Source organism: Panulirus ornatus, chromosome 1 (genome assembly GCF_036320965.1).
Source record: "Panulirus ornatus isolate Po-2019 chromosome 1, ASM3632096v1, whole genome shotgun sequence".
Taxonomy (NCBI): Eukaryota; Metazoa; Arthropoda; class Malacostraca; order Decapoda; family Palinuridae; genus Panulirus; species Panulirus ornatus.
The window spans coordinates 68,602,997-68,616,903 of NC_092224.1; the positions used below are offsets into that span (position 1 = coordinate 68,602,997).

General features: G+C 49.4%; 1 protein-coding gene across 1 annotated transcript in view; it reads right to left on the minus strand.

The window, feature by feature from the left end:
* Positions 1 to 13,907, minus strand: part of mib2 (mind bomb 2) — a 330,213-nt gene that overhangs the window by 220,391 nt on the left and 95,915 nt on the right. The window contains exon 2 of the mRNA XM_071663617.1: positions 1,861 to 2,348. The gene's annotated coding sequence lies outside the window, so the exon portion shown is untranslated. The remainder of the gene's footprint in view (positions 1 to 1,860; positions 2,349 to 13,907) is intronic.

Sequence of the window (13,907 nt, forward strand, 5' to 3'; positions counted from 1 at the left end):
ATACGGGAGAAAGGAGAGGTCAGTTATGGCAGGTTGAAAAGTACGATGCAGGCCATGGTACGGGTCCTGTGATGCTGGCGATGGCAGGGGTCCTGTGATGCTGGCGATGGCAGGGGTCCTGTGATGCTGGCGATGGCAGGGGTCCTGTGATGCTGGTGATGGCAGGGGTTCTGTGATGCTGGTGATGGTAGGAGGCGTCAGATGAAGCACAAGCAGGTGGGAGAAGTGCGTGGCTGCCGAGTCAACGCAGAGAGTTGCTGTAGGAGGCAGCGAGTGCGGCCCGTATCGTGGCTTCAGGAGTGTGCGGCGGCGGCTGTCGGCGAGTGCTTTGGTTGCAGGATGCTCCTGGAGAGGCGCTAGGGATGCAGGAGTGCCGCGAGCGTGGCCGCAGGTCCCTTGCTACAGCTGCTGCTCGTGACGGGCGGAGACGATGTCCCATTGGATTCCTACCAGGATGTGGACGTCGGAGATGAGGCACCACAATGAAACCTGCCGGGATGATGATGAAAACGTCAGGAGTCACGCTGGGACACCTACTGACGGAGACGCCCTAAGGCCGGCTTGAGTCTGCAGTCACATCGCCAGGACTTCAGGTACCGGGGTCGTACACTTGTTGTCTAGTGGTGAGTCAACCGTCCGACTGGTTTGGAGCGTCGATACCCGGGTAGTTAAGATACGGTGAGGTCAGGTCCGTGAGGGGCAGCTGTTCCCAAAGGGAAGCAGAGACGTCGAAGCCGAATGTCGAAAGCTTCTGACCTTTCTCCTGGTGGTGGATCTGAGGTGAAGTCCGTAAGAGCGGCGTGTCCTATGGAAAGGGTAAGGTTATTTCTGATTACAGAGGCAGCTCTTAATCTGCTAGCGCTGACATCGAGTGCAGGTGTGAGGGATTAATACTGCAGGTGCTGAAGTGTAGGCTGGCTGGGCCACCAAACACATCCTTCCGAGGATTATTAGGTCAGGTGAGGAGACAGGCTGTCATCCGGTCAATGGCGACGTCATTAAGATGATCTTGGGGTCACTACATACGCAATGATTTTGCCTGGACTTTCCCTACCAAGCCAAGTTATAACACAAGTTCAGTCAGGTCTGCCAAACATAAGCGTGGTACACTTCCTGCCCCAGGAATGTACCAGTTACACTTGCTTGCTGAAGACACTTCAATGAAGAAAAAAAATGTACTGAATATGATGTTGGTGCGTCTACTTAATCTATAACTTAAAAAAGAATTGGGAGAAAATATTAAAATTCTGCGCCGAAAGTGGTTCCAATCGAGGCGCGTATTCCTCCAACTATAAATCTACTGCAATGATCAGTGCCTCAGACAGAGAATCAATTCTGTACCGCACTGTACCAAAGAGGAATATCATCCAACACTCGCCGTATGCACATTACGTACTGTATTCCTCTGCCTCAGGACCATCGACTTCCAAGCTGCATTACTGGGAGTACAGTCTAGTCAAAGAACTTCTACTACAAAGGAGTCCTCATTTGCCTACTACTAAAACTCTCTCTCTCATCACCATCCACAGACACAGAGATCACCAAATCACAGACATAAAAAAAACGACAACTACACGCTCAGGTCTCACACTGATCTGGGTACGTCGACACACACAGAGAATACAGATGAAGATTCAAGGTACAAATACTGGTGACACATTCTCATTACCTACCCTAGGCTGGTGCTGAGAGAGAGAGAGAGAGAGAGAGAGAGAGAGAGAGAGAGAGAGAGAGAGAGAGAGAGAGAGAGAGAGAGAGAGAGGCAATGTTCAGGCAAGAGCCGGGGTTCCCGCCTCCCAGTGCACCGCTGCCTTACTAACCAACTCCTTGAGAATGACTGGGCCAGTGTTAGTGACTCACCTGGGGTGCTGGTGGTGACGTGTCCTGGGGCCGCGCTCACCAACGACTGCCCACTGGCATCCTCCTGCGCCACCTCCACTCTCGCTAGTATTGTCCAGCCTTTAGTGACTTCACCGCACCGCCACCGCTTCAGTGACTTCCCTTCTCACAGGTTTCACTGCACTGCCTTGACCCCCCTCCTGAGAGCTCAGTTCACTTCACTACACTCGCCTCCACTTCAGTAAATCCGCCACCTACTTATACTTGCTTCACTTCCAAGGGCATGAGGCTAGTGGGAGGCCTGGGTTGGTCGGTGAGGGGAGGGTAGTAGTGGTCCCCAACACCCACGTCATGCTGAACTCGGGACACACACACTCTCCACTTGTGGACCGAGGCTGATGACCCTTCACCTATCTGGCCACACGGGTCAGGTCATCCTCCAGTACCACCACACCACCACCACCAGCAGACGGCGTGACCCTCAGCTGCTCGGCCGCCACGATGACCACCTGCAAGATAAAGACACCATGAAACAAAGTGACACGAGGATGTCGTACGATAATATCATCTGCAGGACAATACAGCCACTCCACAATGACGTATTCATCATCCTCTCTCCCTCAAGATAAACTTACTCTGATAATAGCTATACATTATATATATATATATATATATATATATATATATATATATATATATATATATAATACTTGATCGCCGTCAGCGAGGTAGCGCCAGGAAACAGACGAAGAAAGACTCATCCACTCACACACACATATATACATACTCGCCCATACACGTACATATACATACATATACATACGCATACACAGACATACAATGGCACTATACATGCATTCCGCCGATCCTCAGGCACCTCACCATGATCCATGCATACACTGAAAATTCCAGCTAACCGATCAACAATACAGTCGTCCCCTCTCTTAATAAATTCAACTGCAATAACATACACTCCAGCCTTCTTACCACATTTCACCTTACTTAAGTCTTTCATCACCTCTTCTCCCCTCATGAAACTACTCTCCATGCTTCACTATTTACATTTTCTACTACGTCTTGACGATTAAGGAAACAAATGTAGGAAAACACCCTGAAGTAATGATACACAAAGGAAGAATATTTTTGTGCAAGAGATGGGGGCGGGTAGGTGGTAGCAAAACCAAGTGTCCAGTGCTAGTGTACACAGGCAGCTAGCTGTGTACTATACAGGAACAAACTCGTGTAAGTGTATGGCTGTTAACCGTTTACGTTTAAATGATGGAGTATAGCATGTGTAGAAGTGTAAATACAGGGAGTGTTGGCGACAGAATACAGCTATCGTAAGAGTAGGAATACATTAAGTGTATTAGCAGGAATACAACAACTTGAAGGGGTACAGCTAGTGTAAGTGTACCAAAACTAAGTGTATGATTAGTAATACAGCAAGTGTGACTAAAGAAATACAGTATGTGTAGGCGTAAAAATACATTGAGTGTAAGAGTAAGTGTACAAGAAGTGCAGGAGTTGGAATACACCAAGAGTGGGTCAACAGCAAGTGTAGGTGTATGACTAAAACAAATGTAGGTGTATGACTAAAACAAATGTAGGAATTGGGACACAACAATTGGAGGCGTAAGGATACACAGCGAGAACAGCAGCAGGGGTCACGTAAAGTGTAAGATTAGGGAGCAACTGGCGTGTGAGGGGGAGGAGGAAGGGTGTTAGCAGAATAAGGGGATGAACAGCTGCAAAACCCTGCGTCCACACACTCATGATAACCTATATCCACAAGAGATCCGCACAAGGTAAAGCGGCCCTGACCAGTCTGTCTGTATAGCTTCTGGCACTTTCCAGAGAACCACAACTTACACCTGTTCAAAGCCATGATAACACCTGTCCTGACCTACTCACTCACACCCACGTTCCTCGTCCCCAAATTACACATGATGAGGTTACACAAGATACGAAATATGGCTCTATGAATCGTCACAAATGACATATACCCCTACAGTGAAAACACCATAGAACACCACGAACGAATACAAATTAAACCAGTGGGTTCATAACTAAGTCGGAGAAGGCAACCCGTAATGTACGGCAGAGACTTGAAGACAACGATGATACAAACATGGAACATCCTTGGTTCCCTCCAAGCCACAGAGCACTCAGGGAGGCTCTAGTCATCCATCGATGTATATAATGAACAATGTTTAGCTTAACTTAGTGATAAAATACACAAGACGAATACATACACAGCCCTCCAGTCTGCCGGGGGTATATAAACACGACACCAAGAACACGCTCCCAGGTAATCCCTCACACGCGTCCGAGACTTACACCACACACCTGTACACACTTTAACCTTCTCTTCCATTTCAAACTGTCCTTTTCCCACCTCTCTTCCTCTCCTTAAACTATTCCGTGTGTGTGTGTGTATATATATATATATATATATATATATATATATATATATATATATATATATATATATATATATATATACATATATATATATATATATATATATATATATATATATATATATATATATATATATATATATATACATATATATATATATATATATATATAAAGAGCGGGGAGCAAAGGAGGGGTAGAGGCCGGCCGACACAGCTGGGGTTACCCGAGTCTCTCAGACCTCAAAGGCGACCAGGTTTTTGTGGCGCGGTCACTGATCAGCTGAAGATAACACGTCCACGATATTAACACATTACTGATGCGCTCAGGATAACATGTCCGGGAAGGGATGTCATTAATGATGCTCTGAGGACAATACGTCCCGGAGAGTAAGTTATCAATGATGTTCTAAGGGATAACACGTCCAGGAAGGTAAGCCATCATGACATTGTGAGGATAACAAGTCTGTGATAACCATACATACCACCATTAACATTCGTGACCTATATATAAACCGGAGGCCACACGGACCACTGCATGTGAGCGTCGGCACCCACCCACACAGCCATATCTCACGCGTGGCGATGGAGTAGGTCCTCTCTCCTCCACACCTCGGCCTGCTCGCTGGCCAGACTCCTGGTGGAGCAGACCACGTCACCTGACCCGCACGCCTACTACGGGACTACCCAAGACTGAGATGGTCAAGCACACTCGTGAGAGCATTACTGCCTTCAAGCGGGCCTCTCTCTCTCTCTCTCTCTCTCTCTCTCTCTCTCTCTCTCTCTCTCTCTCTCTCTCTCTCTCTCTCTCTCTCTCTCTCGTAACATCCAGTCTCCCATGTTTCTGGATGATGCAACTGTTGCTCGCGCTTGTGCTCGCTGAAGGTAAACTCATCACACATAATTTACTCAGAGGTCCGGAACACTGCACTTTGGAAATATGATGACGTCAGTTGCTGTACGGTATTCTGAGCTGCTTTATATATATATATATATATATATATATATATATATATATATATATATATATATATATATATATATATATATATATATATAACTTCACTCATAACTAAGCAGTTGTGACCCTTCAATTATATTGGATGTTGGATGTTACTTTCAGTCGTGATCCATGACTCTACTGGTCTGACGTGTTGCCCAGGGTAATACTTGCCTCAGACATCCATCATGTCGTCCTCAGCCGTCCTGAACACAACTTCCCTCCCACACACTGTTCACACGCGCCCCTATATCCTCGCCACGCCTCCTACTATCTCCACCACGCCCTCCACTATCCTCAACACGGCACTTACTGTCCTCACCACGCCTCCTGCTATCCTCACCACGCGCCACCCCACTATTCTCACTCTAGTTCCTACTATCCTCACCATGGCCCCACTGTCCACGACACTTCCCTCACTATCCTCGCCATGTCTCCAGTACCTTCTCTACAACCACACTATCCTCACCATGTCTCCACTGCCTTCTCTACAACCACACTATCCTCACAACAGCCAACTACCTTCACCACGCCCCCCCCCCCCGCACTGTCCTCACCACACCCCACTATCCTCACCACGCCCCACACTACCCTCATCACGCCCCCTCCACCCTCACTGCAGCCCCAGTGTCCTCAACGCTGCACCATCCGGCTGTAGTCCAGGAAGAAAACACTACTAAGTCTCGGGTCAAGTTGCCCGTGTTTCCTGTGCGAGAGCGGAAGTGTGGGAAGCTGTGGCTGCACATTGGGGTCAGCCGTCCCTCTCCTTACCGAGAGCCAGCTCCCCTCCTTTACTCCGCTTCACTCCCGCCAACAGAACAAAAAATATTATAAAAAAAAATCATGTCTCGTTACCACGGCGTCGCTCATCAAGAGTCCTGGGAAAAAAACTTTATATTTTCTCTACTCTTCGCTGGCTTACTCCATCAACATAGGGGTCTAGTGGGCTCTATGGGTGATGACAAGAGGCTCTAAAGATCATAATCAATGGATGGTTCCGTGGCTTCAGATCCTCTGAACGTGGCGTTCCACAAGGTGGAGGGCTTAGACCTGCTCTCTTCAAGATAGAGAGGCAGAACCTCAAACTCTCTTCACCTTCACCCACACGTCCCCCGGGGTACGCTAGAGCACCTACTGCTGTGGACTATCCACGTCCCTCACTCTCGCTATACGCCGGGGGTTCAGTACACCATGGTCACCAGGTTCCCTGCACGTACGTGCACTATTATCAGGATGCACCACAGCGCGACTTCTCAATTCGCTACAAAACCAAAATTAGTCGTTTTAAGAACATAACACCTTTCGCGATGCGTTGTAAAGAGCGTTTATGTTCACTATAATTGGAGAGAGAGAGAGAGAGAGAGAGAGAGAGAGAGAGAGAGAGAGAGAGAGAGAGAGACGCACAATAGCCATTAAGTGCTCTACACTATGGCCAAAAGTGCCACTACACTATGGTCAGGGATACGAGCCGCCGTACGATTCGGCAACATTCCGTCGTACGCAGTTGTGTGTGAGTAGGTAGGTAGTCTACGGGAGTGGAGTGTGCGAGTCCATTCTAAAATCTGTACATCCGTACCAAGAGTCCAGTCCTGTAGCAGAACAAGTGGCCCATACCCAGTGTGGCAGAGTAGTGGTGAAATCAGATACGTGAAACATGGAGGGAGTGAGAGGCTATAGTAAGAAGTCCCCAGGGTCGTATATCATCAGGGTAAATATTGACCCACTAACCTCTCCCTGACTCATGCTCCCTCCTTAGTACTGAGCTCATGTCCTCCCCCATCACGTGCACGTGTGCCCCTGTGTACTAAACGGTCGCATGATGCTGATGGTACATGGTGTGCTACTTGCTGAATAAGTAAGAGCAGTGCGAGCGTTAATCTCACTCGCTGTTCTCTGCTCGTCTTCCTCTTGTCTGTTATACGTTCAAGTTTCCACTCAACTCCTTCCACTTCTTTTGGCAATTTTGTTGTTCTTTGCAAAATGTTGTATACAGCTGTTTTAGGATGATCTCCTACGAGTGTGTTGCGTCCAAACAGAATGAATCACTATTAACTGATTAGTAACATGATCCCACATCTTTCTCACTGGTCTGTTACTGTTCGTTTGGAGTGCCTGTACAAGACCTTTTCCCCAACACATTCTTTTGGTGTATTTAAAAGAGACTCCCGCTGTGAACAGCATATATAGTCCAGTGGTTACTGCCAATCACTGTATACTATCATTGTCTCAATCTTTGCCGACTGCAACCCTCTGGTGGTGCACAGCTTAGTGTCATGCTCTGTGGTCCCTGATGGTCTCTGTGTCCATCAGTTATGACCAGAATACAGAGTGATGGGGATGAGGGGTGCTGCATAGTATGTATACTTTGTGAATTTCACCTCAATGATATCATGAGTGGAAAAGAGAATGTGGAAGACGGAGATAATGCACAAAAGTTTACGTTCTAAAACATGAATCACATCCAAGGTATTCTCTTTCAGTCGGTTCTGTGATCCAGCGCGTACGAGTGAAATATGGAACACAAATTAGGAAGACAGAATCATAGTCTAACACTCTTTTGAATTAGGTTTTAGATAAAATCTGGAAGAAGTATCATTTTACTCCACAAATATCAACCAATTCCACTTACGATGAGAATGGGTAAGGTCGCCATCAGCACTGAGAACATCCCCGGCGATATTACAGACCAACAGCTGAACACAGGTACACTAAATGGGCTATATGAGAGGTACACAAGTGCCAGGGTGAGGTGAAAGTCCAGGACATCGTACCTTCCTGCTCAAGGGACCAAGGAAGAGTAGGTGCTGGCTGGGTCCCATACTGGTGTGGTGTCAGTGCATAAGTCCGTGCTGGCTGGGTCCATACTGATGTGGTGTCAATACGTAAAGTTTTCGATATGACTCCTCTCTCTCTCTCTCTCTCTCTCTCTCTCTCTCTCTCTCTCTCTCTCTCTCTCTCTCTCTCTAGGAGCAAGGGAGGATAATCTTTACTTCTGTTCCAGAACACCTGCCTTTCAGCATGTCATGTCAGTCAGAGGTGTAACGTCCGGCAACAGCCTCCTTCTGGCGTTGACTAAACAGCATACTATCGTGTTGTTGCTGTTCTCGAGGTCTGTACTGCATTGTTTTGGCCTGAAGGACCTTTTTTTTTCCCCTGCCTCCCTGACACGGTGGCTCTCACACTTGTGAACGGCAGAGACAACACATTTCCCCCAAACAGCACTTGCCTTTGCCGGGGCCAAAATGTGGCATCTCCTTGAGTGCTACATTCAGCGCTGTCCACAACATACCCTCGAAGAGACCTGGGACCATCTCTCATGGTGCTGGGTGAACCAGTACAACGTCTGATCTCTAACTATCTCTCAAGCCAACAAATACACAGTCTACCAACACCTCAACACTACCTCAGGTAGTGATGAGACTTTCCTGGAGAACAGCACTTGACCTCCGGGTCTTCACGGGCATCACAGTGAGCCATCCCTGGATGAGCTGAGGTGGACGGGTGTGTGTGTGTGTTGCTCTACCTCTCCCATCGGCACTCCCACAGACAGTCACTGCTTTTCATCATTCCACTTACTACTGTTTCCTCTCCATCTTTCAGTCCGTCTCCACCTCTCTACCTATATCTTCCTCACAGTCTCTGCCTCCCTCCCCCACCATCTGTGCCTCCCTTTCCAAAGCCCCCACCCCACCTCCCATCCCTGTCTCAAGCCAACCCGCCAGCCAGCAGCCGTCACACAGCATCACCGTCCCGTCGTAATATGCTTCAGCCGGAGTCACATTCACGTCAGGTTATCGATCGAGATGTTGTCATAAAGGCAGACTCCCTCCCATCCCGCCTCGTCCCACCCTACCGACCTACCTAGCACTCGGCCCCGTACGGAACCCACCGCTCTTGGCTGCCGGGGCCAGGCTGACGAACGGACGGACGGAAAGGCACTGTCGACGGACGAGCAGTACCGACGAATGGATGGACGGATGGACGGACGATGCTAATGGACGGACGTGCACCGCCAAAGGACGCGTCGTGCCGACGGACGGGTGGGGAGTGCAGAGGGCCAATTGGACAGACAGTGACGACGGACGGGAGAGCCATTCAGGTAAAAAGACAGTCTATCACACTCATGTGTCGTACCGTCGTGCTCAAGGGTCGTACCGTCGTGCTCAAGGGTCGTACCGTCGTGCTCAATGGGCTAAGGCAACGTCACTTCCCGCTCTGAGAGAGAGAGAGAGAGAGAGAGAGAGAGAGAGAGAGAGAGAGAGAGAGAGAGAGAGAGAGAGAGAGAGAGAGAGAGAGAGCACCACACAAAATTATCTACAAGGAATAACAAACTTCAAGCTGGCTTCCGGGGCCGTTTGCTTCACCTCCCCCCTCCTCCTCCAGCACAGCCTGTGTGACCATAGTTTCAGTCTCCAGGGCCTCGTCCACCAGACTGTGGTTGTAGCTCCTACAACTGTTGTATGTTCTACAAACTGGCTGCTCGGGTACAATCAGGGAGGAAAAAAAATTGTCCTATGAGTTTCACGAGTCGAACAAGGGTCCTTCCCTGGGTTCTCTTGCCTCTGTGTACAGGAGCTGAGCTGCAGGCTTGGAGCGGACCCCTCAACTGACATTCATGCTCTTTCCTCTAAAGTTTCCAGCAACATATCTGGCTCTAAGTACATTCAATCCGCACAATTTTCCCTCATGCCTGTAATTACTGTAATGAACCGTCTGCGTGTGCAGGCGAGGACCCACACGTCTCTCCAGGATGTACCATCAGCAGATCGTGTGAGGCGAGGTTGGTCTATCTCCAGCATCGATCGACGTTCTGATTAATGCGATCCCATTACTGTATCCCATGAACTCCCATGTTTCCCTGCAAGGCGATGAACTACCTCTGCATACCTCCAGCCATTTCCCTCGTGCTCCACGTCTGCGGAGGAGCCAGCAGCACACAGCAGCAGCAGCAGCCCACACAAGTCATGAGGGAGGCAGCCTTTCCTGCTCTTGCTGAAGAGTGCCATTAATATTCATCCTACCAGCGGGTTCCTCGACCCGACAATTACAGCGTTGTGTTCTGCAGGTGAGCTCCTCCGCCACCACGCCCATCTCACTGTTAGGATTAGCCCGTGTTGTACTGAATGTCTCTCCCATCAACATGACCCTTCCCAATCATGTAACAATTCGTGTGTGTGTGTGTATATATATATATATATATATATATATATATATATATATATATATATATATATATATATTTCTTTCATACTATTCGCCATTTCCCGAGCTAGCGAGGTAGCGTTAAGAACAGAGGACTGGGCCTTTGAGGGAATATCCTCATCTGGCCCCCTTTTCTGTTCCTTCTTTTGGGAAAAAAAAAGCAAAACCGTGGCCATCTTTACCAGGCTGTGGCTGGGCCACACCCCTGCCATAAGTACTTAGGCCAAGTGTGGCCAGTGGCCGTCCGGGCTGGGCCACACCCCTGCCATGAGTACCAGTCTTCCTTCCCCCCCACTCACACTCAGCTCCCTTCATCATGTACTTGAGGCACTCAAGACCCCTCGAATTCCTTGTTGTCTTTTATGTTGGACTGAGAGTGTACACCAGCGCGGCCCACCCGACCTTGGCCCGGAGTCATCCACGTCCACCATCCACCATCACAATCCCCCCCTCCCCATCCCCCCCTCCTCCTGTTCCACGACCTACCATCCCCCTCCACGACCTATCATACCTCCCCTCTACGACCTATCCTCCCCCTGCACGACCTACCATACCCTTGCACGACCTACCATCCCCCCTCTACGACCTATCCTCCCCCTCCACGGGCCATCACCATCCTTCGCGACACCCTATGACCCAGTATAATTTCCTGAGACCCACGCAAATACTCTCCATCGTCTACACAAACCTTCATCACCTCCATCACTCAAAAGCTCTCTCTCTCTCTCTCTCTCTCTCTCTCTCTCTCTCTCTCTCTCTCTCTCTCTCTCTCTCTCTCTCTCTCTCTCTCTCCCCTATGACCCATCACCACACCATCTACGACCATCTACTCTCAGCAACCACCACCATCTACGACCCTCCTCGCCTTTACAGTACCCTCTGTAACCTTCTACAACAACCACCACCATCTACGACTCTCCACGACTCAACGCTACCCTCTACAGACCCCACGACCCACCACCACCATCTACGACACTCCACGACTTAACGCTACCCTCTACAGACCCCACGACCCACTACCACCATCTACGACACTCCACGACTCAGCGCTACCCTCTACAGCCCTACACGACCCACCACCACCATCTACGACTCTCCAAGACTCAACCCTACCCTACCCACTCCACCACTACCTTCTACGACCTATCACGACTCTGCAGCCCTACACGGCCCACCATCACTATCTACGACCCATCATGACTCGGTACCCTCCTCTACAGCCCCACACGGCCCACCATCACTATCTACGCCCCATCACGACTCGGTACCACCCCTCAGTGGCCCCCAACGACCCCACTATCACCGCCGACGACCCTCCCAAGCCCACGGTGATGACCTCACCTTTATCCTCCATCGCTGTCGCTCACAGTGTCCGGGTAAGATTACAGGGGTTGATGGGAGGAGGAAGGGGGGAGGGGGGGAGACAGCACGTGGGGAGGGGCAGGAGAAGCAGGAGGAGGAGGAGGTGAGGAGGGGAAGGGGAGGACGTAAGGAGGAGGAGGAGGAGGAGGACGTAAGAGGAGGAGGAGGAGGAGGGTAACAGAGCAGGCGGCGGTACACTCTACTGCCCCGCCACTGTTGACTCTTACGTGTACCCTGAGGGGTGAGTACCGGGGTTGCTGGGGGCGTATATGGGGCAGGGGTGTGTGGTACAATCAACACACCACACAAACACCCCTAGCAGGGGAGCGCGTTGGTGGGGTGCTCTCCTGGGACTCCCAGCACATCCCTCAGTCAGGAGAATGTTAACACACACACACACACACACACACACACACACACACGTTAACTACGTCACTGTCCACCAAATGAAGCCTGTCGTTATGCCAAACGACGAACTACCTGGCTTCCAACCACGAGCCACCTCATGTATTGTCTCACAAGGACCCCAGCCTCCGTCAGGCTCGGGTTGAGGCCACCAAGCTTCTCGAGTTTCCCCTCTGGGCCTTGATAAGCTACGCCAGGAGGAACACGTCAGTACCAACATGCAAACTCAAAGGACACTTGAGCCATCCCGAAACTGACGGCGAGAAATTCAACACGACTTTCTCTCTTCCCAAACTCCATCGCGGCCTCCCCCGCCAGGTCTTCCAATTGAGCCTACTGGATGAGGGTGAAGGATAGGGCACGCAGGATAATCCTCGGACCTTCTCACACCACTTAGCGAGAGCTGCTCAACATTCTGGTCCTCCCACCTCCCTCCGACCATCACCTGGACCTCATCTGACACTCCGGGAAGAAGCTACCGCACCACTTGGGCCACCATCACCTCCTGCCACCAGAGATCGCTCGTCCCTGGGTTGCAGTTCGGCACCATGACCGAAGCTAGACTATACAACGTGGTACTAACCGATACAAGAGCAGCCTCATCCGTATCCCAGTTAACATCAACAGTAACCAACAGACTGCCACCCCAGCGTTTGTGTCAGGACCGCCTGTTTAACCCCCTCCCATAGCCCCGCCTACAGCACCATTGACGTTATTGTGTTTTCTCTACATTTTCAGCATCTGGCAGCGTTTAATGCATTATGAAACATTTGTTTACCTGTATTTCTATCCTGCACGCGCAGTTTCCTGCTTCAACGAAGTAGCGCCAGGAACAGACCAAACAAGCATTTGTTTATATATCCACTCTCGCTGTTACGTCCAATGTACTGAAACCAAAGCCCAACAGAACGTGCCATGGTTCACCCTGACCATTTCTTATGCCCTGGTTCAACCCTCTGACAACACGTCGCTCCCCCATATTCCACACCTACATTCCATCCATCCATATCCATGTCGTGTCTTACTTCCCTCCACTTCTGACACAGAGATCCTCTTGAAGTCTTTCTTCACTCATCCTCTCCACGTGTTCGAAGCTTCCAGCTATTTCAGCATACCCTGGACAGACTACGCCTTCTTCCACTCTTCCCTCTGGCACCCTCATTCCTTCCAACAGTCAACCTCCAAACACCACCAACTATTCTATAATACTTCATTTCCAATGCATCCATTCTCCCGTCCTCCACTCCTTTGCATTCAAGCCCCATTTCCATACAGCACCGTTGGGACTACAATACCTTCACACAACCCTATCTTTGCCTTGAATGACGGTGATCTCTCCCTCAACACACTCCTCAGTACAACCAAAACCCTACACTCCTCTCCCACGCCACCACTCATGCCTCCCTCCGCTCCCCTCCCATGCCTAGTGTCAGGCAGGGACCATCAGTGCTCTACGTATTTCCTCCATGTTTACCATCACTCTCAAAGCCTCCTGCTTCGACCCCCTGTTGCACATTATCATCATTATTACTATTATTATTATCATTATTATTATTATTATTTTCATTATCATTATTATTATTATTATCAATATTATCATTATAACAACAACAACAACAATAATAATAATAATAATAATAATAATAATAATAATAATAATAATAATAATATTATTATTCTCA